We start from the raw sequence: 25,291 nt of genomic DNA, 5'->3' as shown, positions 1-25,291 counted from the left end.
CCCTTCCTCTCATTTTCTGGCTGTCTCTATACAATAAATATGTTTTTTAAAAGTTTCAACTTTGTCAATTATATCTCATAAAGTTTAAAATTTCAAAAAGTAAAACAGGCACACTCTGAACAGCAAAATAGCAACTAAGAGCTTAAGGACGAAGAAAATGTTAATGACCAATTAACTCTCCACACTTGTATGCTAGAGACCCTTTATAACTAAAAATCTGCCCTAATGTGATCTGTAACTCACTTTAGAATAGAATCAGACTGACATTAAAAAATTTACAGGTATAAAAACACAAAAGTGTAAGGTTTTAGATCTAGTTCATCAGTGACAGAAATACATTTGTTTTAATATTTTATTTATTTTAATGAGAGAGGAAAGATTCAGAATGACAGAGACAGACAGACACACCAGATCACTGCTCAGCTCTGGCTTATAATGGTGCTGGGGACTGAGGCTTCAGAGCCTCAGGCATGAGAGTCTTGCAGACAGTCATTGCGCTGTCACCCCAGCCCCAGAAATACAGATTTTTATTACAATCAAAATAAGGACAGTGGGCCGGGTGGTAGCACACCAGGTTAAGTGCATGTAATGCGAAGCACAAAGACCTGAGCAAAGATCCCAGTTGCAGGAGGCTCCCCACCTGCAGGGGAGAAGCTTCACGAGCCGTGAAGCAGGTCTCTCTCCCTCTCTATTTCTCTTTGCCCTATGCAATAAAAATGAAAAATGGCCTCCGAGAGCAGTGAACTCATAGTGCAGGTACCAAGCCCCAGCAATAACCCTGGAGGGAGAAAATAATAATGATGATGATGACCTATTTCCCCTGAGGTAATGTAGGACTACATACTCACAGCCGCACCTCCCAACTCTCTGCCTGTCACCAGCATCTTACAAACAGCCAAGTCTGCACAGCCCTGGAGACCTGAACAGGGACCTTGGTCATGAAGCCAGGCGGGCACTGTGTGCAAAGCACACCATGGAATCCTCTAGAATCGTCAGAGGCTGCAGTCATCTATCTCCCTGAAGTGCACCCCAGGAGACCAGATTCAGAAGCTGAACTCTGCTTTCTCTTCAAAGCGCCAAATTAATCCCAAGGGTTCTCCTACCAAGTGCAGAACTTTTGCAGACGCACCTGACCCAGCAATTTCCCTTAAAAATTAGTGCCGGGTGCGTTTTAAAATACCCACTTTGGGCCAATAACCCACTTTTCCTCTCAAACACTGGTGAAAAGCACCTTGAGGGTGACTGCCCAAGCTCAATCATTCTGTTTCCATTGTGGAGTTCCCCTTGGAATAGCATTTTAATATGATTTAGACCATATTCTTTTGCCAGTGAATGAAATTACAGGCCTCCCAGATCTTTTTTTTTCTTTCTTTCTTCCTATTTCTTTCCTTTGCACAATACCGAGGAATGAACCTTCCCCTGTGCTTATGTAATATCAATGAACAGCCTCTTTTTTTTTCCTTTTTTTTTTTTTTTGCCTCTAGGGTTATCGCTGGGGCTCAGTGCCTGCACTACGAATTCACTGCTCCTAGAGGCTATTTTTTCCCTTTTGTTGGCCCTTGTTGTTTATTCTTGTTGTCATGCTGCCGTCGGTATTGGATAGGACAAAGAGAAATCGAGAGAGGAAGGGAAGATAGAGTGGGGAAAGAAAGAAAGAAAGAAAGAAAGAAAGAAAGAAAGAAAGAAAGAAAGAAAGAAAGAAAGGCACCTGCAGACTTGCTTCACCGCCTATGAAGAAACTGCCCTGCAGGCGGGGAGCCCAGGGCTGGAACCGGGATCTTTAAGCGGGTCCTTGCACTTTGCGCCTTGTTTGCTTAACCCGCTGCACTACGCCCTCCACACCCCCCAGCAGCCTCTTTGGCCCAATTTTCTGTCCTTTATTTTGTAGAGACTGGAGAGGGAAGAAAAGAGACAAAGAGGAGACACCACAGCACCACTCCAACACCCATGTGCTGCCAGGGCTCAAACTCGGAGTCTTGAGTGCAGGAGGGTGTAAGGACTTCCAGATAAGGTGTCTCCTAAGCCCTCTTTTTATTACTATTGCTATTATTATTACCTTTATTTATTTATTGGATAGAGACAGCTAGAAATTGAAATGGAAGGGGGTGATAGAGAAGGGAGAAAGGGGCCGGGTGGTGGCCCACCTGGTTGAGTGCACGTTACAAAGCGCAAGGACCCAGGTTCAAGCCCTCAGTCCCACCTACAGGGGGAAAGCTTTGAGAGTGGTGAAGCAGGGCTGCAGGTGTCTCTCTGTCTCTTTCCCTCTCTGTCTCCTCCTTCCTCTCGGCCTCTGGCTGTCTCTATCCAATAAATAAAGATAATTTTTTTTTTAATTTAAGAGAGAGAGAGAGAGAGAAGGGATAGAGAGAGAGAGAGACACCTGCCACACTGCTTCACTACTCATAATGCTTTCCCCTTGCAGGTGTCCTTCCCGCATTGCAAGATGTGTGCTCAACTCAGGGCACCCTCACCTGCCCCCTCCCCTTTTTTAAAAGTCATTTTGATGACGAGGCAAGTCATTGGCAAAACTAGCCGGGTCAGGGAGTCGGGCGGTAGCACAGTGGGCTAAGTGCAGGTGGCGCAAAGTGCAAGAACTGGCATATGGATCCCAGTTCGAGCCCCTGGCTACCCACCTGCAGGGGAGTCGTTTCACAGGCGGTGAAGCAGGTCTGCAGGTGTCTGTTACTCTCTCCCTCTCTGTCTTCCCCTCCTCTCTCCATTTCTCTCTGTCCTATCCAACAACAACAACAACGACATCAATAACAACAATAATAATTACAACAATAAAACAACAAGGGCAACAAAAGGGAATAAATAAATAAATATTTTTTAAAAACTAGCTGTGTCAATAAATACACCACCTTGAATGAAACCCTACACACTTGAGCTAACACTGTCTTCCAGTCTTCCCTTTGAAGAACCAACACCCCGGGCAAGCAGTGGTGGAATGGACAGAAACTCCAGCCCATTTCATGGGTGTGGGAAGGGGGGCTGGAACATCCGTAACTTGGATGCCAGGCAGGCGGCAGCCCACTCCTCGCCACTGGCCTACCTGACAACTGTTCCCTGGGCTTGGGCCCTGCCCCTGGCATTATGCTGGGCAGTCTCATGGCCACACAAACAGGAAGGAGCTGTCCTGACAAGTGTGGGGAGCACACACGAGGGCGGAGGAGGGTGCCAGCCCAGGCAGAGAGCCACCACTTAGCAGAGTGTCTGCACAGGTACAGTTTCTGAAACAAGTAAAAAAAACACCGGCAAAAAAAAAAAAAAAAAAAAAAAAAACAAAGACTTCCTCAGCCAAGTGAAATGTTTTTTTTTTTAATTTTATTTATTTTCCCTTTTGTTGCCCTTGTTGTCTTTTTGTTGTTGTAGTTATTACTGTTGTCGTCGTTGTCAGATAGGACAGAGAGAAATGGAGAGAGGAGGGGAAGACAGAGAGGGGGAGAGAAAGACAGACACCTGCAGACCTGCTTCACCGCTTGTGAAGCGACTCCCCTGCAGTTCCCGGGGGCTCGAACCGGGATCTTTACAATGGTCCTTTCCCTTTGCACCACGTGCGCTTAACCCACTGCGCTATTGCCCAACTCCCCCAAGTGAAATGTTATCAACCTTCTGGTAACAAAATAGCAAGGGGGGGACAGGGCTGCTGCAATGCAGTAGTGTGGGACAAGTTCCCACTTCCAAAGTTGCCCAGGGGGTGGTACTGTGTCTAAAGCATTGGGCTATCAAGAATAACGTCGCAAGTTCAATCCTCAGCATTGCATATGCCATGGTTAAAGTTCTGTTTTGTTTTATACGCCTCATAAATAGATTATAAACGTATGTCTGGGGGCCAGGTGGTGGCATACCTGGTTAAGTGCTCACATTGTGGTGCGCAAGGACCCGGGTTCAAGTCCCTGGTCCCCATCTGCAGGGGGAAGCTTTGTGAGTGGTGAAGCAGGACTGTAGGTGTCTCTCTGTCTCTCTCCCTCTCCCTCCCCTCTCAATTTCTCTCTATCCAATAAATGAATAAAAATAAAAATATATCTGAACCACACATTTGTATGTGTCCATAAAGAAAGATGTTTTCATTTGGAGAAAAAAATTAAACGCACATATTACCAAGCACAAGGAATCAAGTTTGAGCCCCTGCTCCCCACCTGCAGGGGATCTGCTTCATGATTGGCGAAGTAGGTCTGCAGGTGTGTGCCTTTCTTTCTTTCTTTCTTTCTTTCTTTCTTTCTTTCTTTCTTTCTTTTTTTCCTCTCTTCCTTTCTACCAGAGCACTGTTCAGCTCTGGTTTATGGTGGTGCAGGGGATTGAATTTGGGACTTTGGAGCCTCAGGCATGACAGTCTCTTTGCAGAACCATTATGCTATCTAACCTCTCTGCCTGCAGGTGTCTTTCTTTCTCTCTCTCTCTCTCTCTCTCTCTCTTCCCACCCTCTCTCAATTTCTCTCTGTCCTATAATAAAAACTAGAAAGAAAAAAAATAGGGAATCGGGCGGTAGCGCAGCAGGTTAAACACAGGTGGTATTAAGTGCAAGGACCGGCATAAGGATCCCGGTTCGAGCCCCCGGCTCCCCACCTGCAGGGGAGTCGCTTCACAGGTGGTGAAGCAGATCTGCAGGTGTCTCTTTTTCTCTCCCCCTCTCTGTCTTCCCCTCCTCTCTCCATTTCTCTCTGTCCTATCCAACAACGACGACATCAATAACAATGACAATAACAACTATTTAAAAATGAGGGCAACAAAAAGTAAATTTTATTAATTTTTAAAAAATAAATAAAATTAAAAAATAAATGGTTGCCAGAAGTCCATGGATTAGCAAATGCTGGCACCAAGCCCCAGAGCTAGCCCTGGAGGTAATAAATAAATAAATATAATAAAATAAAAAGTAATTCTTTTTTTTTGGTCTCCAGGGTTATTGCTAGGGCTGGGTGCCTGCACTATGAATCCAATGGTCCTGGCCACCTTTTTTCTGTTGTTGTTGCTGCTGCTGTTGTTGGGACAGGACAGAGAAAAATGGAGAGAGATGGGAAAGACAGAGCGGGGAGAGAAATATACAGACACCTGCAGACCTGCTTCACCACTTGCAAAGCAAACCCCCTGCAGGTGGGGAGCTGGGGGCTCGAACCGCCATCCTTATGCTGGTCCTTCAGCTCCGCACTGTGCCTTAATCTGGTCGCACCGCCCAAACCCCAAAGCCCTTTTTTCTGACTGATATCCAGACTTGTGGCTTTCAAACTGAGGTGCTTTGCCTAGAGCTTAGAGGCAAATAGATATATTGAGCAAAACTTAGGAAAATGATACCAGCAGTTTTAAGTTTAAAATTATAAACTCCTTATCTTTCTGGTATTTTTTTTCCTTTTTTTTTTTTTTTTTTTGTCTCCTGGGTTATTGCTGGGGCTCAGTGCCTGTACCACGAGTCCACTGCTCCTGGAGGCCATTATTTTATTTTTGTTGCCCTTGTTGTCTTATCGTTGTTGTGGTTACTATTGCTGTGGTTATTGCAGTTGTTGTTGGACAGGACAGAGAGAAATGGAGAGAGGAGGGGAAGACAGAAAAGGGGAGAGAAAGATAGACACCTGTAGACCTGCTTCACTGCCTGTGAAGCGACCTCCCTGCAGGTGGGGAGCCAAGGGCTCAAACTGGGATCCTTATGCCGGTCCTTGTGTTTCGCACCATGTGTGCTTAACCCACTGTGCTACTGCCCAACCCCCTCCAGTATTTTTAAGACCTCCTAAAGAAACAGGGAAGCATTCATACCTCCTTAGGACAAATCATTCTGTTTGCCACCACCCCCCCCACCTTTTTTTTTTCTGTCTGGCCCTTTTTGATAAAATTACAAACTGCTTACTTCACAGCACACCTCTCTTCCAAAGGACACAGTAAGTATCTACAGCCAGTACCACAAGCTAAGATTGTAACTCCCCAAGGGAAATATAGTTACCACCAAGTAGCTTCAGCTGGCAAACTAGTAACCCTCATCACCCCAAACCCATTTTCCTGGGGAAATACAGTGGGAGACCAGCAGCCAGCTCTGGCCAGTCTAAGCTGCTGCCCCACTGCCCTGACCTGACCCACTTCTCAAAGGTCAGAGAAACTCAGCCACTCTGCTAAACCATTCTAAATGCTGTGGCTCCCAGACAGAGGAGAAAGCAAACCATGAATCCTGAGTATTTAAGCAGGGAGGGCATCTTTGCAAATTCATCACAGGACTTGGAGAAATTTAAGGTCCACAGAAACCCACTCTTTTCATATATATATATATATGAAATCAGAGCTCACAGCTCCTAACGTGTAGAACCCCACCAGCACCGCGGACAGTTTCACAAGCTGTGCAGTGCGTTGTAAGCATTAGCTTTGGCAGCCCAGAAGGTGGTGCAAGAGATGAGGGGGTTCGATTCCCAGCACTCATGTGCCAGGGTGCTAATCTGGTTCTCTCACTCTCTGTCATTAATAAATAAATAGATATTTAAATATTGCTTCACTATAAGTTACTTATACCCTTACTAGCTACTGAATCTTTATCCCCAACATGCCATCTGAATTCCAATAACTGAGCTGGCCTTTGGGACACACCCAGCTCTGAGCTGGGGACTGAGTGGATAGACACAGTGCCTCCAACCACACTGGCTTTCAGAGAACCATTTGCTTCTGCAGGCAAACTCACCAACTGTTCCCCCTGTTAGTGCAAACCCACTAGAGCACGAAGGCCTCCTACACCACCACGTAAGTTCAAACCAGAAATCTTAAGGTAAAAAAAAAACAAAACAGAAAACCTTGCACTTCTCCCTCCCTGCAATAGTCATCTAAAGCAGTGACCCACTGAGAATTAGCGCCTACATCTTAGTAAGCCTCACCCCAAAGAGCTGTGGCCAGCACTCATTGGCTCTGACCTCTCTCCTGCCTGCCAAGAAAAACTAGGATGACAATGTTAAGCTAAAGATACCACTAACCACAAAACCAACTCCCCAGCTAGCCTGTCAAGTGACTACTAGTCTCCCAATAAATCCTCAGCTTAACTGAGACCATAGCTCAAGCTGAACATGTGTTTCCCAGTCACCACTCGAGCCCCAGTGGAGATTTTTATATTAATAAATCAGCCCCAATTCTTTAAGTTCCTAAGAATGACAGGAATTAGTCTTTAACTAGAAAAGAATGCTTGACCATTATGAAAAGGAATGTAAGTATCTTTCATGTGAAGTAAGCAAACAATGGCGATTAAACATTCGTGGTGAGGAGCTTGTGCATTCTGTCAAAAACCCCCACGATGTGAAGAGAGGACAACACGCCACCGCCACCCCCTCAAAGACTTCACTCTCGCAACACTTCCTTTCCCACGAGTTTATGGCCTTTAAGAAAACTGGAAAACTACAGCTCTGCCTGGCCAAGGGGAAGACCTCAACCGCTGTCTGAACGCTGGGGGACGTGACTGATTCCACAGCATGGCAAAAAATGCCACACCTCCATGTGCCCAGGTTCCCAGGAGAACCACCTCCCTGTGAAGCGGTGGCTGACCTCTGCTCACTGTGAGGGGCCTGGCCTTGCAGCCCACGTGGTCCCAGTACTGGGCCTGTGTCATTTCTGTCAGATGCACCCTTCTCGAGCAGACTGGCCTGATTACACCAAGGGCTCCAACAAAACACAAGGGCCCCTCTGCAGGGCTAATTAATTTTATGTACTCTCTGAAACATTAGGGGTAGTAGAGCCTCACAACCACAGCTCACTGCAAGTCAGTTTATATGACTAAGAGGGTGTAAAGTGACCAAATACTACCAGTGAGTGGCGTTAAAACGGGACACCAAGGCCAGTGAAGGTTCACCCGGGAGCGTCTGTGTTTTTGTGTTTTTCACAGAGGCATCTGAAAGGCCTGCTGAGTCAGGCTCAGTATTGATACACGTGCGCTCTGGCGCTCTGTGAATGTGCCGCAAACACAGAGCACAGGTGCCAACGACCAGCTGCGGCGATGAACTCGAGAGACGGCCCGAGAGCTAAGGCGGTAGACCCGGCAAAAGACCATGGCAGACCATGAGAGGAGCTGTGTGCTGCGCCAAGGGCTCAAAGCAAATATCAGGTTCCCAGGGCCGGCTGGTGGAGCGCCTGGTTAAGCCCACATAGCACAACGAAGCGCAAGGACCTGTGGGGGCTTCACCAGCAGTGAAGCAGGTCTGCAGGTGTCTGTCTTTCTCTCCCTCCTCTCTGTCTCCCCCTCCTCTCTCCATTTTTCTCTGTCCTATCCAATAAAATGAAAATATTTGCCGCGGGGATTCATAGTGCTGGCAATGAGCCCCAGCAATAAGCCTGGAGGCAAAAGAGAGAGAGAAAGAGAGAAATCAGGTCGCCACTGCAAAGAAACCATCAGGGAGGCCAAGTAGTGGCACATCTGGTAGAGCGCACGTTACAGTGGGCCAGGACCCGGTTCAACCCCTTGGTCCCCCACCTGTGGGGGAAAGCTTTTCGAGTGGTAAAGCAGGGCTGCAGGTGTTCCCCCTTTCTCTCTCCCTATCCCCCCCTCTCCTCTCGATTTCTGGCTGTCTCTATCCAATAAATAAAGGCAATACTAAAGAAAAAATGGAAAAGAAATTTTAAAAAGCAACAATCAGGATCTGGTGAGACGGCACAGATGGGAGAGTGCCTGCTTTGCTGTGTGCGCCACCCAGGTCTGAGGCCCCACCCCACCCTGTACTGTGGGCAGCTTCAGAGCTGTGGTTTTTCTTTTTTTTTTTCTGTAATTTTTTTTATGTTTATCTTCCCTTTTGTTGCCCTTGTTTTTTATTGCTGTTGTAGTTATTGTTGTTGTTGTTACTGATGTCGTTGTTGTTAGGTAGAACAGAGAGAAATGGAGACAGGAGGGGGAGACACAGAGGGAGAGAAAGATACACAACTACAGACCTGCTTCACCACCTGTGAAGCGACTCCCCTGCAGGTGGGGAGCCGGGGGCTCGAACCGGGATCCTTACGCTGGTCCTTGCGCTTTGTGCCACCTATGCTTAACCCACTGCGCTACCGCCCAACTCCGAGGACTGTGGTTTTTCTTTCTCTTGCTCCTTCTGGAGTCAGGGCCCAGGGCCCAGGTGGCAGTGCACCTGGTAGGGCACACACACTATAATGCATAAGGACCCAGGTTCAAATCCCCGGCCCCCACCTGCAGGGGGAAGCTTTGCAAGTGGTGAAGCAGGGCTGCAGGGATCTCTCTGTCTCTCTCTCTCCCTATCACCCCTTCCCTCTCAATTTCTGGCTGTCTCTCTATCCAATAAGTAAACGTTTATTTATTTATTCATTTATTTATTTATTTATTTTAATAAGCCGGCCCCTGGCAGATAAGTCCCAGCAGTGGCAGACCAAGCCCACCAAGTTCCTGCTCTTGGGCAAGTCTCCCGGGCCCCCATGAGGGGAGGGGCAGGGCAGCAGTGAGGCGCTTCCTAGCCTGGCCCTGACTCACAGCCAGCAGGCAGCTGGAGCCTGGGCAGCAGAGACAAGCACCTCTGCTCCCAGGAAATGATCTCCCAAGTCTCCTCTGAAATGACTGGCCTTGGCTGGCTGAGGTGCTAGGCTGAGCAGTAGCAGACCAGACCAGAGAAGCAAATGTTGGGGAACGGAGAAACTTGACTTAAGCCGGTGGGCTCGGTGTAGGAGCTCTGTGGAAAAGAGTGGCAGCCTTTGTTCTCTAGGGTCTGTGTACACCTATAGACGCAGGTCTCTAAGTGCCTTGATGCGACTTCACTGGGGCCTGGGGCCTAGCAAGCAGGGGACGGAAACAGACGACTAGCAGCTGGCTGTTACAGTCGCACATATAGTTAGCTACATGTCTTCACGTCTTCCCGTATAAGGCAGTGGCATTCCCTTTGTCCACATTCAACTGGCCTCTATTAAACTATTTCAGGCCTCGCCTGATTCCACATTCCCAAATGGGTTTTTTCATTCTTTTTATTTCTGGGGGGAGGAGAGCAGGGGGTGCTAGGGATATAGCACAATGGTTATTCAAAGAGACTCTCATGCCTGAGGCTCTAAGCTCCCAGGCTCAATCCCAAGCACCACCATAAACCAGAGCTGAGCAGTGCTCTGGTGTCTAATAAAATAAATACAATATTTAAGAAAAGAAAGAGACAGGAAGTGGGAAGGAGACAGAAAGATCACAGCACTGCTCCATCCATCATCTGTGGAGCTCTCTCCGGTGTTGTGGTTCGGGGATCACACCTGGGGCCTCAAGCATGGTAAGTGGCTCGAAGTGCCAGAAAAGCTGTCTCCCAGCACCAGAAATATTTTACTTTTTAAAAAGATAGTGGGGTCGGGTGGTAGCTCAGCGGGTTAAGCGCATGTGGCGTGAAGCACAAAGACCAGTGTAAGGTTCCCGGTTCGAGCCCCCGGCTCCCCACCTGCAGGGGAGTCGCTTCACAGGCGGTGAAGCAGGTCTGCAGGTGTCTGTCTTTCTCTCCCCCTCTCTGTCTTCCTCTCCTCTCTCTATTTCTCACTGTCCTCTCTGACAACAATAATAGCTACAACAACAATAAAAACAACAAGGGCAACAAAAGGGAAAATAAATAAATAAAATTGTTCACAATTTGTAATAGCCAAAACCTGGAAGCAACCCAGGTGTCCAACAACAGATGAGTGGCTGAGCAAGTTGTGGTCTATATACACAATGGAATACTACTCAGCTGTAAAAAATGGTGACTTTACCGTTTTCAGCTGATCTTGGATGGACCTTGAAAAATTCATGTTAAGTGAAATAAGTCAGAAACAGAAGGATGAATATGGGATGATCTCACTCTCAGGCAGAAGTTGAAAAACAAGATCAGAAAAGAAAACACAAGTAGAACCTGAACTGGAGTTGGCGTATCGCACCAAAGTAAAAGACTCTGGGGTGGGTGGGTGGGGAGAATACAGGCCCATGAAGGATGACAGAGGACCTAGTGGGGGTTGTATTGTTATATGGGAAACTGGGGTATGTTATGCATGTACAAACTATTGTATTTACTGTTGAATGTAAAACATTAATTCCCCAATAAAGAAATTTAAAAAAAAATTTTTTTTTAATATTAAAAAAAAAGAGAGAGTGAAAGGGGCCAGGTGGTGGCGCACCTGGTTGAGCACACATGTTAGAATGCACAAGGACCTGGGTTCAAGCCCCCGGCTCCCCACCTACAGGGGGAAAGCTTCACAAGTGGCAAAGCAGTACTACAAGTGTCTCTCTGTCTCTCTCTCCCTCCCTCTCTGTCACCCCCTTTCTTCTTGATTTCTGGCTGTCTCTATCCAGTAATAAATAGACTTAAACAAAAAAAAAAAAGGGGTCAGGCAGTATTGCAGTGGGTTAAGCACAGGTGGTACAAAGCACAAGGACCTGCATAAGGATCCTGGTTCGAGCTCCTGACTCCCCACCTGCAGGGGAGTCGCTTCACAAGCAGTGAAGCAGGTCTGCAGGTGTCTGTCTTTCTCTCCCCCTGTTTTCCCCTCCTCTCTCCATTTCTCTCTGTCCTATCCAACAACGGCAACAGCAATGACAACAACAGCAATAATAACAATACGTGGCGCAAATCACAAGGACTGGCGTAAAGATCCCGGGTCAAGCCCCCGGCTCCCCACCTGCATGGGAGTCGCTTCACAGACAGTGAAGCAGGTCTACAAGTGTCTTTCTCTCTCCCTCTCTGCCTTCCCCTCCTCTCTCCATTTCTCTCTCTCCTGTCTAACAACGACTACAACAATAATAAATAAATAAAAATAAAAAATAACAAGAGCAACAAAAATGGGGGTAATGACCTCCAGCTTCAGGAGCAGTGGATTTGTAGTACGGGCACCGAGCCCCAGCGATAACCCTAGGGCAAAAAAACTAAAAAAAGACAGTGAAATACTGGTACTATGATTTATCATTCTTAGTTTACTTTTTTTTTTTTAATGTGGGTAACTGCATGACTTAAGGGGAGATAAATAAACATGTATTTTGAAACGACTGCCTCCAGTCACAAAGCCCAAGCCTCCCTACTCCCATTCACCTTCTGGCTTCTCTCTCTGACCTTTGCCATCACTTTGATTTAATTTCTCTTGACCATGTCAAAAGGGGAGCCATTTCTGTACGGGACCTGGGATTCCAAAGGCAGGTCTAGCTAAACGGCCCATGGACCACACAGCCCTCACACTCCCTCACACACCAGGCTGGCTGCGTCTCACCACAGCCAGAGGAGCAGTTCACCTACTGCCTGCCGCCCACCTGCCTGGAGCTGAAGCTCCTGGACGTGCCAGGCCTCCTTGTCAGAAACAAGCCTTCCTCCTTGAAACCGATGGCTGAATCCAAGCAGAAGGCCTGAGTAAAGAAAAGCGAGTCTGAGAGTCTCAGCCCAGACAGCCAGAAGCCCTGCCTCCCATTCACACCATCTTCCCATCCTGGCACCAGATGCCTTGTCCCTTTTCAGGGACTCCACTTTGACTTGTGGGCCCACTCAGAAGTCACTCCACATCAGAAGCAGGGTGCTAACCTCACTTTCCCTGACAATCTGCTGCGGCCCCCTCACACTCACACATACACACACACACACACACACACACACACACACACACACCAGGATGAAAGGGCAACAGTGCAGGGAGGTGGCCGCAGGCATCTCCACACGGCAAGGAGGCAGGACAGCAACCCTCACCGTATGGACAAGCGGAGCCAAGAGTCAAGCCCAGTTCAGTCAGCAGCCTTCACTGCCTCAGTTTCTCCAAATGCACAACTCTGACAACAAAAAACTGACCAAGGGCAGCTCCTCAAGCCTAATGACACAGGGAAGAAACTTGAGAGGTATTTTTCTTCTCACTTTGCCACAAACTAACCACTTTAATGAACAACACACACACACACACACACACACCTCAAGAAGTGTATCCAAAATGGTCAAGTGGCCTGTCTTTGACTTAAAAAGATACTAAGTGTTTTTTTATATTTATTTATTCCTATTTGTTGCCCTTGTTATTTTTTTTAAATTTTTTATTTAAGAAAGGATTAGTGAACAAAAGCATAAGGTAGGAGGGGTACAACTCCACACAATTCCCAACACCCAATTCCCATAACCCACCCCCTCCCATGGTAGCTTTCCCATTCTCTATCCCTCTGGGAGCATGGACCCAGGGTCGTTGAGGGTTGCAGAAGGTAGAAGGTCTGGCTTCTGTAATTGCTTCCCCGCCCTTGTTATTTTATTGTTGCACTTATTGTTGTCGTCATTGTTGGATAGGACAGAGAGAAATGGAGAGAAGAACGGAAGACAGACAAGGGGAGCCAGGGGCTCACACCGGGATCCTTTTTTTTTTTTTTCATTTCCTTTTGTTGCCTTTTTTTTTAAATTGTTGTTGTAGTTATTATTGTTGTTATTGATGTCATTGTTGTTGGATAGGACAGAGAGAAATGGAGAGAGGAGGGGAAGACAGAGAGGGGGAGAGAAAGACAGACACCTGCAGACATGCTTCTCCACCTGTGAAGCGACTCCCCAGCAGGCGGCGAGCTGGGGGGCTCGACCCAGGATCCTTAGGCCTGTCCTTGCGCTTTGTGCCATATGCGCTTAACCAGCTGCGCTACAACCCAACTCCCTCAAACCGGGATCCTTACACCAGTCCTTGCGCTTTGCACAACCTGCGCTTAACCCGCTGCACTCCTACCACCCGACTCCTGATACTAAGTGTTTTTAACTGAAGTTCTAGGAGTGAACAAAAGACCACACATAGAGGCAAAGAGCAGGAGCCAGGGAGACAGCATCAGCGGTTCTGCAAAGACTCTCATGCCTGAATGAATCTCTGAGGTCCCAGCTTCAGGCTCTGGAACCACTATATGGCAGAGCTGAGTAGTGCTCTTCTCTCTCCCTTTCCCACTCCTGCTCCCCCTCCTCTCATTAAAATAAATTAAAAAGAGGAGGAGGAGAAAGAGAGAATAGGACCTGAGCCAGGTGCTCTGAGAAGCAGGTGAAACTCGCATCCTCTAGTGAAATTAGAGCCCAATTTATACTCAGCCCCAGGTGCCCGCAGGGTGGCTCTCGGACTGATCACAGCACCACCCGGCTGGCCACCACCACCTTTGGAGTGGGCACAGTCCGCCCACCACCACCATGTGGTCCCTGGCCAGCTGCCCTGCTGGGGAGGGCGGGCGCCAGTCATTACTGGTCAGGAGGGAAAGAACCTGGACCTGTTCTGCCCTGGGGAACCTGATTCAAACAGTTTCACATCTGAGTGGTTAGAAGGTAAGAGCTGGGCATGGGTGTCAGGCTGGGTCAGGGGAGCTCCAGCCCTTCCCTAATGTGGGGATGAGGCCAGAGAACCACTGGCTTCAGGCTCAGCAAGTGTCTGGGAGGCGGTGGAGACCGGGCTGTGGGGGAGACTCTCAGCAGCCCCTTCTGACAGTCTGCCTTCTACAGGGAGGTGCCTTTCAGGCTGTGGTTCCACACACTAGTACAGGGCCTGTGTCTGCCTAAGCGCAAAGGAAGCTTCATGGAGGATCCCAAAGCGGTATGTGAGATTCAGCAAAGAGAAAGCGGGTGGAGTCTTAGGTGCATCAGAAAGCTGGGAAGCTTCTGGAAACAGTGATGGGAACTAGCTTGCACGAGGCCAGTAGGGACAGAGAGGTCTGAACCACCTCAGCAATTCCTAACTCCATCATCTAATCTAAGCCCATCACTGAAATTCTGCACTTGGTTGAACACACATCACAGTGTGCAAGGACCCAGGTTCAAGACTCTCATCTCTACCTGTGGAGGGGAAAGCTTCATGAGCAGTGAAGCAGTGCTGCAGGTGTCTGCCTCTGTGTGTGTCTCTCCCACGCCCTCCCTTTCAATTTCCCTGTCTCTATCCTCAATACAATTTTAAAAGCAAAGAAATTCATTAACTGGACTTCACCAAAGTTGCCCAACTTTCCTGCTCACAGGGACACCGTCAGACACATGAAAGACAACTCACAGCTTGGGAGAAAATGTTCGCCTATCATCTGTCCAACAAGGCACTGGTATCCAGAACACAAAGAGAACTCACACTAATCAAAAGACAAGCCAACTAAAAGGGCGGCCAGCATCTGCACGGTTGCTTCTCCAGTGGAAGTCTGTGGCTGGCTGTCTGGCCACATCTGCTTAGGGAAGGCCGAACCAGAAAGGCAGAGCCTAACAAGGGCCTAGTCAGGATGGAGAAGCTGAAACCTTCACACGCTGCGGGCAGAGACATAAAGTGGTGCAACTGGGGAGTCGGGCGACAGCGCAGTGGGTTTAGTGCACGTAGCACAAAGCTCAAGGACCAGCGTTAGGATCCTGGTTTGAACCCCAGGTTCTCCACCTTCAGGGGAGTCGCTTCACAGGCGGTGAAGCAGGTCTGCAGGTGTCTGTTTCTCTCCCCCTCTGTCTTCCCCTCCTCTCTCCACTTCTCTCTGTCAGGTGTCTCTCTGACCTATCCAACAGTGACGACATCAACAACAACAATAATAACTACTACAACAATAAAAAAAAAAAAAAAGGGCAACAAAAGGAAATAAACATTTAAAATAAAAAAACAGTGTTGCAACTGCTTTGGAGAACATTTTGCAAGTTCCTCAAAAGGCAAAGTGTAGAGTCACCAACACACCCAGCAGTTCCACTCCTAGACATACGCCCGGAGAAGTGAAAACACGCCCACAAAGACTTTTGTACACGGATATTCATAACAGTATTGCTCCAAGAGCTCCAAAGGGAAAACACCCAGATGGCCGGCAATGGATGAACAAACAAAAAACTGTATCTCCCTACAATGAAATACTCTTCAGAAGGACTGGAACTGGTGTACTTGGTAAAACGTGTATGTTACAATGTTTAAAGACCCTGGTTCAAACCCCTGGTCCCCACCTGCAGGGGAGAAGCTTCAAAAGTGGTGAAGCAGGGCTGCAGGTGTCTGTTTTCTCTTCTTATCTCCCCCTTCCCTATAGATTGTCCTGTCTCTATCCATTAAATAAATATTTAAAAAAGAAATATCCAGGGAGGGGAGTTGCTTCACAGGCAGTGAAACAGGTCTGCAGGTATCTATCTTTCTCTCCCCTCTCTCCATTTCTCTCTATCTATCCAACAATGATGACATCAATAACAACAACAATAATAACCACAACAAGAAAACAACCAGGGCAACAAGAGAATAAATAAATATTAAATATATCTGTATTTGCAAAATGATAAATGAACCTTAAAACACAAGTCAAGTTTTAAAACTTCACATGAAATGCAAAATATGCAAGTCCACAGACACAGGAAGCCAACTGACTCCCAAGGCTGGAGAGGGAGAAAGAGGGTTGGGAGGCTGGAGCTTCTTCTGGGGCTGATGAAAATGTTGAGAAGTATGATGGCCGAACTACTCTGTAAATATACTAAAAATCTTTGAGTTACAATCTTAGGTGAAGGGCCTGGTATATGAGTTACATCTCAAGCTGCTGGCGAACAACAGAGATTCCACTGTGCAAAACTGAAATACAAATAGGCTGTCAAAAAAGAGAGAACCTCACTCGCCTTCAAAGTCCTGAACTAGGGCAATGAAAACCCAGAGAGATTCTATTACTTAACATTCTAGGTACTAGGTCAGAGTGAAATATTCATGAGGACTGCCACGCTTTCATGCAGAGAAGGCATCTTTAATTGAAAAAAAGACATATCCGCAAGTATCAGAAAAAGAGTTTCTGTAACTCGGGAATAAAACAGTGCTTTCCAGGGGTCAGGCGGTGGCGCAGCGGGTTAAGCGCACATGTCACAAAGCGCAAGGATGGGCGTAAGGTCCCGGCTTAAGCCCCCGACTCCCCACCTGCAGGGGGATCGCCTCACAAGCGGTGAAGCAGGTCTGCAGGTGTCTCTCTCTCTCCCCGTCTTCTCTCTCCATTTCTCTCTGTCCTATCCAACAACGACAGCATCAACAATAATAATTAAAAAATGATAAACAAAATTTTTGTTGCTGGGGCAACAAAAGGGAAAAAATGGCCTCCAGGAGCCGTGGATTGGTAGTACAGGCAGGAGCCCCAGCAATAACCCTGGAGGCAAAACAAAACAAACAAACAAGAAAAAAAAACAGTGCTTTCCATTATATAAAAAAAAAAAATTAAGTTGGATTTGGATCCTGATTATGAAAGTTTACATGCAAATGAATTATTACTGTTCCATCACACACACACACACACACACACACACACACACACACACACACACACACACACACACAGGTAAAAGAGACCAAGTGCTAACACCCATGGCTAAAACACCAGTCTGTGACACATCATAGTATTGAAAAGAGTATGCTGCTACTATTAAGGACTGAGTTTTCACACTCGCTGTCACAACTAAGAGGTGATCCCTTGTCCCTCCCATGCAGAGTGACTCTCCACACAGCTGCCATGGATTCCGAAACAAGAGATGTGTAAAATTTCCCCAAAAAAACCCAACAACATTTTAAAATACTATTTACCAACCCTGAATCTAGTCCTAACCTACAAGTAGACACAAGTACTGATTAGCACAATCTGCAAGCCAAGTAGGAAATAATCATGAAAAATTCAGTACCGTGTGTGTCTATTAACATCCATCAGGCTTTAATGGCCCTTCCACAATTATCGAAAACACAGGCAAGGCACACCCCCATCTGTCGGAAAGAAGTGTGTATCCAACCTTCCCACGAATCTGTGTTCAGCCTCCAGTACTCTGAACGGTCCACAAAACACTGTTCTCTAAGCCCTGGCAAGTAACACAACTCCCCTGATCTTTTTTTTTCCCCTCTATTTATTCATGCAACCTCTCAGACTAAAGGCTTCATAATCAAACACCCGTTCTGAAATGTACCTCCAAGGCAAAAAAAAAAATATATATATATATATATATATATATATATATATATATATATATATATATATAAATTTCCTGAAATCTCCTGAGTCAAGCCCCTAAGAGGTTTTCCCCTTTCTCTAGTTTTACAGGGAATGCAGAAAGCAATATAAGCAGATATTTGCCTGCATAATCTGACTGACAGTACAAAGCAACTGCTTCTACTTAATCGTGTTTCTGTCTATTCCAGCAGGCCCTGGTGTCAGGCGAGAGTTCTGCCAAAGAGGAACAATGAAATGCATTATTATATAGGATGACTAACAGCCCTACAGAACTGTTTGGGGCTGTAATCCCAGGCAGGAAGGCTGCAGCAAGACAGTCTGATATTTTGTAATAACTATTAGCAAAAGTAAATACACTCGCCACCCAGTACCAGTTAAAAAAAAAAAAAAAAAAAAACACCTCGATGTAGTTCATTCTTTAAAAAAAAAAAAAAAAAATGAAGGAGGAGGACAAGCTGGAGACAGCGGAGCAGGGGAAGCGCCTTTGTATCCTGCTGTCTGTCGTCCGAGAGAGGAGCAACTGGCAATTAGCTGCGCCTCTGAAGCCCACGTTTCGCAGCATGTAGAGCAAGGGCTCTAACAAGAGACACCACAGAACAAGGGCGGCCTCCGTGCAGGCCAAATATAGGGTGCGATTCTAAACCGCGGAGCCCTACAGCCTCCGCTTCCTTTTCCAGCCATCGGAAAGCCCTCTGGACACTCCCAAAAAAGGAGGCAGGGCCGGCCAGCAACGCCGCCCAGAGGAAGCCCCTTTCTTCCCGGCTCGCCCCGAGCCCACCCTCCGGATCTCACCACCTGGCTCCGCGCTGGGGGGTGGGGGGCGCGTCTGGGAGACCCCCGCCATCCTGCCAGGTCTCCCCCCTCCGCCCCCACCAGCTCGGTGGGTTCCAGCCCTGGGAGCTCGGCTCACCCTCGTCTCCAGCGCCCCCCCCACCCAACCCACGCGGCATCAGGGCCCGCCCCGCCCTTCCCGGACCCCAGCCCCGGCCAAGGGCCCCCGGAGGGCATGCACCCCCAAACCCAACATCCCCAGACCCCGATCAGCCAGGTCTACACCCCTCCGGAAGGCATGCACCCCAAACTGGGCAACCCCCCAATACCAATCTGCCGAGTCCAGGCCCCCCCCCCGGGAGAGCGTGCACCCCAAAGCCGGACACCCCCAGACCCAAATGGCCAGGCCTTCACCCCTCCGGAGGGCGTGCACCCCAAAGCCGGACACCCCCAGACCCAAATGGCCAGGCCTTCACCCCTCCGGAGGGCGTGCACCCCAAAAACATCCCCAACACCAGTGTGTCGAGCCAAGCCGCTCCCCTGGAGAGCATGCACCCCAAGGTGGACACCCCCAGGCCCCGGTCGGCCAGGTCTACATCCTACTGGAGGGCATGAGCCCCAAACCAGGCACCCCCAGACCCAAATGGCCAGGCCTACACCCTTCTGGAGAGCGTGCACCCCCAAACCGGACAACCCCAACCCAAGCGGCCAAGCCCACACGTCCCTGGAGGGCGTGCACCCCAAGGTGGACACCCCCAGGCCCGATCAGCCAGGCGCAGAGCCCCCTGGAGGGCATGCACCCCCCACGCCGGAGATGCCCAGCCCTAATGTGCCAGGCCCAGGCCCCGGAGGGCATGCACCCCCCAAAACTGGGCATCCCCGAGCCCGGCCGCCGCCCTCGCCGTCCCACGGGTCCAGCCCCACCCACCGGGCCGCCCCCGGCCCCCGATCCCGCAGCCCACGGGCGGGGTCTCCACCCCCGCAGGGCCCCGCAGCCCCGAGCGTGCCCCGCGGCCCCCGCCCTCCCCGCGGGGACTCCGAGCCTGGCCCCGGCCAGGCGGCTCCCGCCTCCGGCAGGGCCCTCGCCCCGCGCCCCCGGCTCCTGTCAGCCGGCGCCCGCACACCGCCGCCCGCCCAGCCCGTCCCGCGGACCCCGCCGGGCGCGCGGCTCACCAGGGCCGAGGAGCTTGAGGCGCCGCCGCCACCGCCGCCGAAGTCCGCGCTGCACAGCCGGCGAAGCCTCCAACCGCTGCCGCCTCCCGCCAGGGTCTGAGCGCCGCGCTGCCGCCGCTGCCCCCGCTGCCGCCGCCGCACGCAGGCCCCGCCCCCGCGCCGCGCCGCCGCCAACCAGCGCCGCCCGCCCGCCAGGGCCACGCCCACTTCCGGGAGGGGAAGCCCGCTTCCACCCTCGGCCCACGCCTCGCGCTCTCTGGCGCCCCCTCCGGCCGTGCCGAGGATGCAAGGGGCCGTGCGGGAAGGCGGGGCCACGCATACGCCCCGCCCCCTGGCCGCCGGGTGGCTCGGTAGCCACACCCACATGCCTTCGGGCCACGCCTACTGTCCTTCGGAACCCCGGTGGGCGGGGGGAGGGGGCGGTCCCAGCTGCGCGAGCTGACCTGCGGGGTCTGCAGTGGGCCTGGTTGGTCAGAGGTCAAGGCCGCTCCTCTGCACCCCACCCTCCTCCCCTGCTGGAAGTCGCCCCTTCACTCCCCCTTCCCATCCCTCACCCCGGCCCCTCCGTGCCACCCCACCCCACCCGACCCCAGGCACAAGCACCCCCAACCCTGTTTCAGGAAACCCTTGCTGCACCGCGCTGTCCACCTGCACTCCCATTCTGCCATCCACCCGCTGCCTCCCGCCCCAGCACCCACCCCAGCCCCACCCGGGGGACTCCACTGCCATTGTTGCTTTCCCAGTGCAGGGCTGGTCCTGGCTTGCCCACGCCCTCCTGGCCCGCTCTGTCCACGCTCCGTCCCCTGCAGCCCCTGCCCCCAGCAGATGAGGAAATGAAGGGGAGAGGGCCCCTCCCTTCCTGCCCCTGGTCCAAGTCCCTCACCCCCACCCTCAGAGTCTGGGAGGCTCGGTGTCCTGGGCGGTCCCCACTCTGGCCTGACTTTCCGGAGCTTTAGCGCAGGAAGTGGGCTTTCTGAATAGCCAGCCAAGCTCTGAAAGACCAAGATACTGGGGAAGCTGGGCCTGAGTCACTGACTCAATACAGCAGGCCTGCTTGGAGAGGGGCCATTTATTAGTAAGTTCTCTTTGCGGCTCAGAAATGGGCTCATTTTTTTTTTAATCTCAGCCCCAGAAATGTATGCTATGAGGCGGCTGAGAGATAGCTCACTTTGCAATGAAGGAGTATGATCCCCAACACCACAGGGGAGCACCATGCACAGCACTCACCGTGCTGTGGTGTCTCTCCTTTCTGTCTCTGTCTGAAATTAAAAGATAAACAAGTCTGGAGGGCTGGACAGCAGCACAGCGGGTTAAGCACACGTGGTGTGAAGCGCAAGGACTCGCCTAAGGATCCTGGTTCGAGCCCCGGCTCCCCACCTGCAGGGGAGTCGCTTCACAAGCAGTGAAGCAGGTCTGCAGGTGTCTGTCTTTCTCTCTCCCCCTCTGTCTTCCCCTCCTCTCTCCATTTCTCTCTGTCCTATCCAACAATGACGACATCACTAACAACAACAATAACAACAACAAGGGCAACAAGATGGAGAAAATAGGCTCCTGGAACAGTGGATTCGAAGTTTAGGCACCGAGGCCCAGCGATAACCCTGGAGGCAGAAAAAAAGAGAGAGAGAGAGGGAGAGAGAGAGAGGGAGTAGGGCGGTAGCCAGCAGGTTAAGTGCACGTGGCACAAAGCACAAGGATGGGTGTAAGGATCCGGGTTCGAGCCCAGGGCTCCCCACCTACAGAGGAGTCGCTTCACAGGCGGTAAAGCAGGCCTGCAGGTATCTATCTTTCTCTCCCTTCTCTGTCTCATCTCCTCTCCATTTCTCTCTGTCCTATCCAACAACAACATCAGTAATAACAACAATAATAGCTACAATAAAACAACAAGGGCAACAAAAAGGAAAAGTAAATAAATCTTATAAGAAAACAGAGTGAGAAAGATAAAGAAGTCTGCCTGGGGCAGGGGTAGATAGCATAATGGTTATACAAACTGTCATGCCTGAGGCTCTGAAGTCCCAGGTTCAATTCCCTGTACCACCACAAACCAGAGCTGACTGGTGCTCTGGTAAAAAAAAAAAAAAAAAAAAAAAAAGTCTGCCTGGTGGTCCGGAAGGTGGCACAGTGGATAGAGCATGGGACTCTCAAGCATGAGGTCTGGAGTTCAATGTACCAGAGTGATGTCTGGTTCTTTCTCCTCCTATGTTTCTCATTAATAAATAAATAAAATCTTAGAAAGGTGTGTTATCAAAGCACTGTCCCAGCAGATGGCTTATTCTTTCTTAGCCTTCATTTCTCTCTCTCTCAAAGGATTTTAATTTTATTCATTTCACAAGAGAGAACTAATACATCACTCTGGGATCAAACTCAGGCCCTCCTTCTTGCAATTCTAGATGCCTACCACTGGGCTACCTCCAGGCCTCCCATAAGCCTCAGTTTCTTTATCAGAAAAATCAGGAAGGACTGGACTGGGGCAATGCCCTCAGCAGGGGCTGCCTTGTGAAAGGCTACTTCCTTGTCTCAGTAGCAGGAGGGTTGAGTCATTTTGTCTCCCAGCAGCCTCTGTAGTGGAGCAGCTCTCCTAGTGAGACTGAGCCCTGCGATCCTTCCAAACAGATGAAGGTGGTGAAGGAATAAGCCAGGCACCCGTGACACACTGATATCACAGACTATTCCGTCCTCGTGATTCAGCAGAAGAAGCCATGCCAAGATGTCCGTCCAGGCCTCGCCAAGATGTGGCCACGTCTAGCAGGGGTCAGTTGAGGCTATGGAGGCTCTGGGGAAATTTGGACCTCTCTCTAACTACCTGGGAGAATGGAAACTGGGAGGGCTCGCCCAGGCTGGCAGTCACTATCAGAAACAGCCTTTCTCTCTGCAAACCCTGTCTCGCGAGTGAGTGGGGCAGTCAGACAGACAGGCAGCCCACCCTCCACTCTTGCTCATGTGAGCCACCCCCTTTGTCACAGGAGTCCATCCTCTCCCTCTCCTTGGAGCCTCAGGCCCCTCTACCATTTTTTGGCTCTCGGGGGAGATCCCACACCACACCACACCACACCACACCACACCACACCCTTCCTGCCCTGCCCTCCTCACGTCTGTGTGTTCCTTGGAATTTGCTTTTTCTTCTGTGAATCTGTCTGATACTACTCTGATAATTCCACCAGTCAGAGAAGAAGCCAGAAGGGAGGAGATGTCCTCCCTTCCCACCCCTGGCCTCGGACAATTCCTTCCTTCCATTAAGCAAAGATGCTGACAGCTCTCGGTGGATTTGGGAAACCAGAGGTTGAGCAAGTGTTCTTAGATGGAGCTGAGAGCCAGTGATGGGAGACACTGTTGCTACTGTTTGTGCGGGTCTCTGCGCCCCAGGCCCCATCTGGGAGCTTTCCACACTCTAAAACTCTGGGCCCCACCTCTCCCCCATCACCCCACAAGCCGCAAGTCTTAATCCTCATCTGTCAAGATGATGGAATTGACACAGCTGGAGGAACCGCAGCCTTCTCTCAGCAGAGACCCCGCCTCTGTCTGCTAGTCCCGAAGATCTGCTTCTGTGGCTGCACGAGGACAGAAGAATGTGGACTTTGGATCCTGAGGGGCCTGCCTTCCAGTTCAGGTTCCGCCACTTACCAGCTGTGTAACCTTGGGCTAGTCTCTCCCCCGTCTCACACATCATTCTCTTCTTTTTTTTCGTTTCATTCTTTTTAAACTTCAAATAGAGATGGAGGAATGTAGGGGTGGGGTGGAGGGGGAATAGCATTAGTGTTCTGTGAAAAGACTCTTATGCCTGAGGCTCTGAAGTCCCAAGTTCACTCCCCTGCACCACTATGAGCCAAAGCTGAGCAGTGCTCTGGGGGGAAAGAAAAATGAGGGAGGGGGAGAGACAACACAACACCAGAGCGCAAACCTGGGCCCCATGCATAGTAAGGCACTCGCCCTACCTGGTTACTGGCAAGCCAGCTCACCGCCGATACTCTTCTCCTACACATAGTGGGGTTCAGACGCATGCTTAGTTCAGAGAATAATTTTTAAAGATTCAAGGATTTTTTTTTTTGTCATCACTGGCACTTGCCTGCTCTGGGATGACTTTTTTAGAGAGAGAGAAAGAGGAAGAGAGAAGAAAAAAAGAAAGAAAGAAAGAAAGAAAGAGGAGGGAGAAGGGAAGGAGAGAGGAAGACCTCACAGGAAAGCTTACCACAATGTGTTGGAAGTCTGGCCCAAACCTGGGTCACACACACACACACACACACCAAAGCAGACACCCTCCCAGTCAACGATCTTGCTGGCCCAAGGAATTGCATTTCAGTGAACTGAGGCAGAGTAAAACATTCCGTTTATCATAAGTGTCTAAAACATTTTCATTCCCTTCTTTCAATGTATTACATTTGTAAAAATTATCTTGGGAGTTGAGCGGTAGTGCAGCGGGTTAAGCACAAGGACCGGCGTAAGGATCCCGGTTCGAGCCCCCGGCTCCCCACCTGCAGGGGAGTCGCTTCACAGGCGGTGAAGCAGGTCTGCAGGTGTCTGTCTTTCTCTCCCCCTCTCTGTCCTCCCCTCCTCTCTCCATTTCTCTCTGTCCTATCCAACAACGACGACATCAATAATAACAACTACAACAATAAAAAACAAGGACAACAAAAGGGAATAAATAAACAGATATTTTAAAAAAGGTTTTCCACAAGACTTTGTCTATAAAAAATTATCTTTATTCATTTATTGAGGACAGTCAGAAATTGAGAGGAAGGGGAGAGATAGAGACAGAGAGACACCTGCAGCCCTGCTTCACCACTCGCAAAGCTTTCCCCCTGCAGGTGGGGACCAGGGTCTTGAACCTGGGTCCTTGCACATTGTAACATATACACTCAACCAGGTGCACCACCTCAGCCCCCTCAATGTATTACTTTTTTAATAATTATTTATTTATTCCCCTTTGTTGCCCTTGTTGTTTTATTGTTGTTATTGATGTTGTCGTTGTTGGATAGGACAGAGAGAAATGGAGAGAGGAGGGGAAGACAGAGAGGAGGAGAGAGAGACAGACACCTGCAGACCTGCTTCACCGCCTGTGAAGCGACTCCCCTGCAGGTGGGGAGCCGGGGGCTCAAACCAGGATCCTTATGGTGGGTCCTTGCACGTTGTGCCACCTGCGCTAAACCCGCTGCACTACGGCTGCCCGACTCCCAATGCATTAATTTTTAAAAGAACCAGAGCATCACTCTGGCACATACAGTGTTGGGGATTAAACTTGGGACCTCATGGTTGGGGGTCCGGTGCTTTATCTGCTGACCTACCTCCTGGAAGGCTCAACTGAACCTGCTGTCTGTGGGGCTCAGGCATGCAGAGCAGTGCTCTAGCGGGCTGAGCCATCTCCTTGGTCCTCATGGGTTTTGTTTTTAGGGAGACAAGAGCACCATTCCCACCACATCTGCAGTGCTGGGGACCTAGCTGAATAAATCAATCTCTCTCACTGAATCCTCTCCCAGAATGCCCACCTCCCAGATCTAAATGATGAAATGCAAAGAGAAATTTCCCATGGTCCTCCCCAGA

The 25,291-nt window shown here is 49.8% G+C and overlaps 1 protein-coding gene across 2 annotated transcripts in view; it reads right to left on the bottom strand.

The window, feature by feature from the left end:
* CORO1C (coronin 1C) overlaps window positions 1-19,917 on the bottom strand; it is a 73,216-nt gene extending 53,299 nt beyond the window's left edge. The window contains exon 1 of one of the 2 annotated variants that reach the window (XM_060192941.1): window positions 19,760-19,917. The gene's annotated coding sequence lies outside the window, so the exon portion shown is untranslated. The remainder of the gene's footprint in view (window positions 1-19,759) is intronic. The other variant, XM_060192942.1, reaches the window with a different exon arrangement.
* Between the last annotated feature and the right edge of the window lie 5,374 nt (window positions 19,918-25,291).

Source organism: Erinaceus europaeus, chromosome 6, assembly GCF_950295315.1.
Source record: "Erinaceus europaeus chromosome 6, mEriEur2.1, whole genome shotgun sequence".
Lineage (NCBI taxonomy): Eukaryota > Metazoa > Chordata > Mammalia > Eulipotyphla > Erinaceidae > Erinaceus > Erinaceus europaeus.
This window is presented reverse-complemented; position numbering and strand designations above follow the sequence as displayed.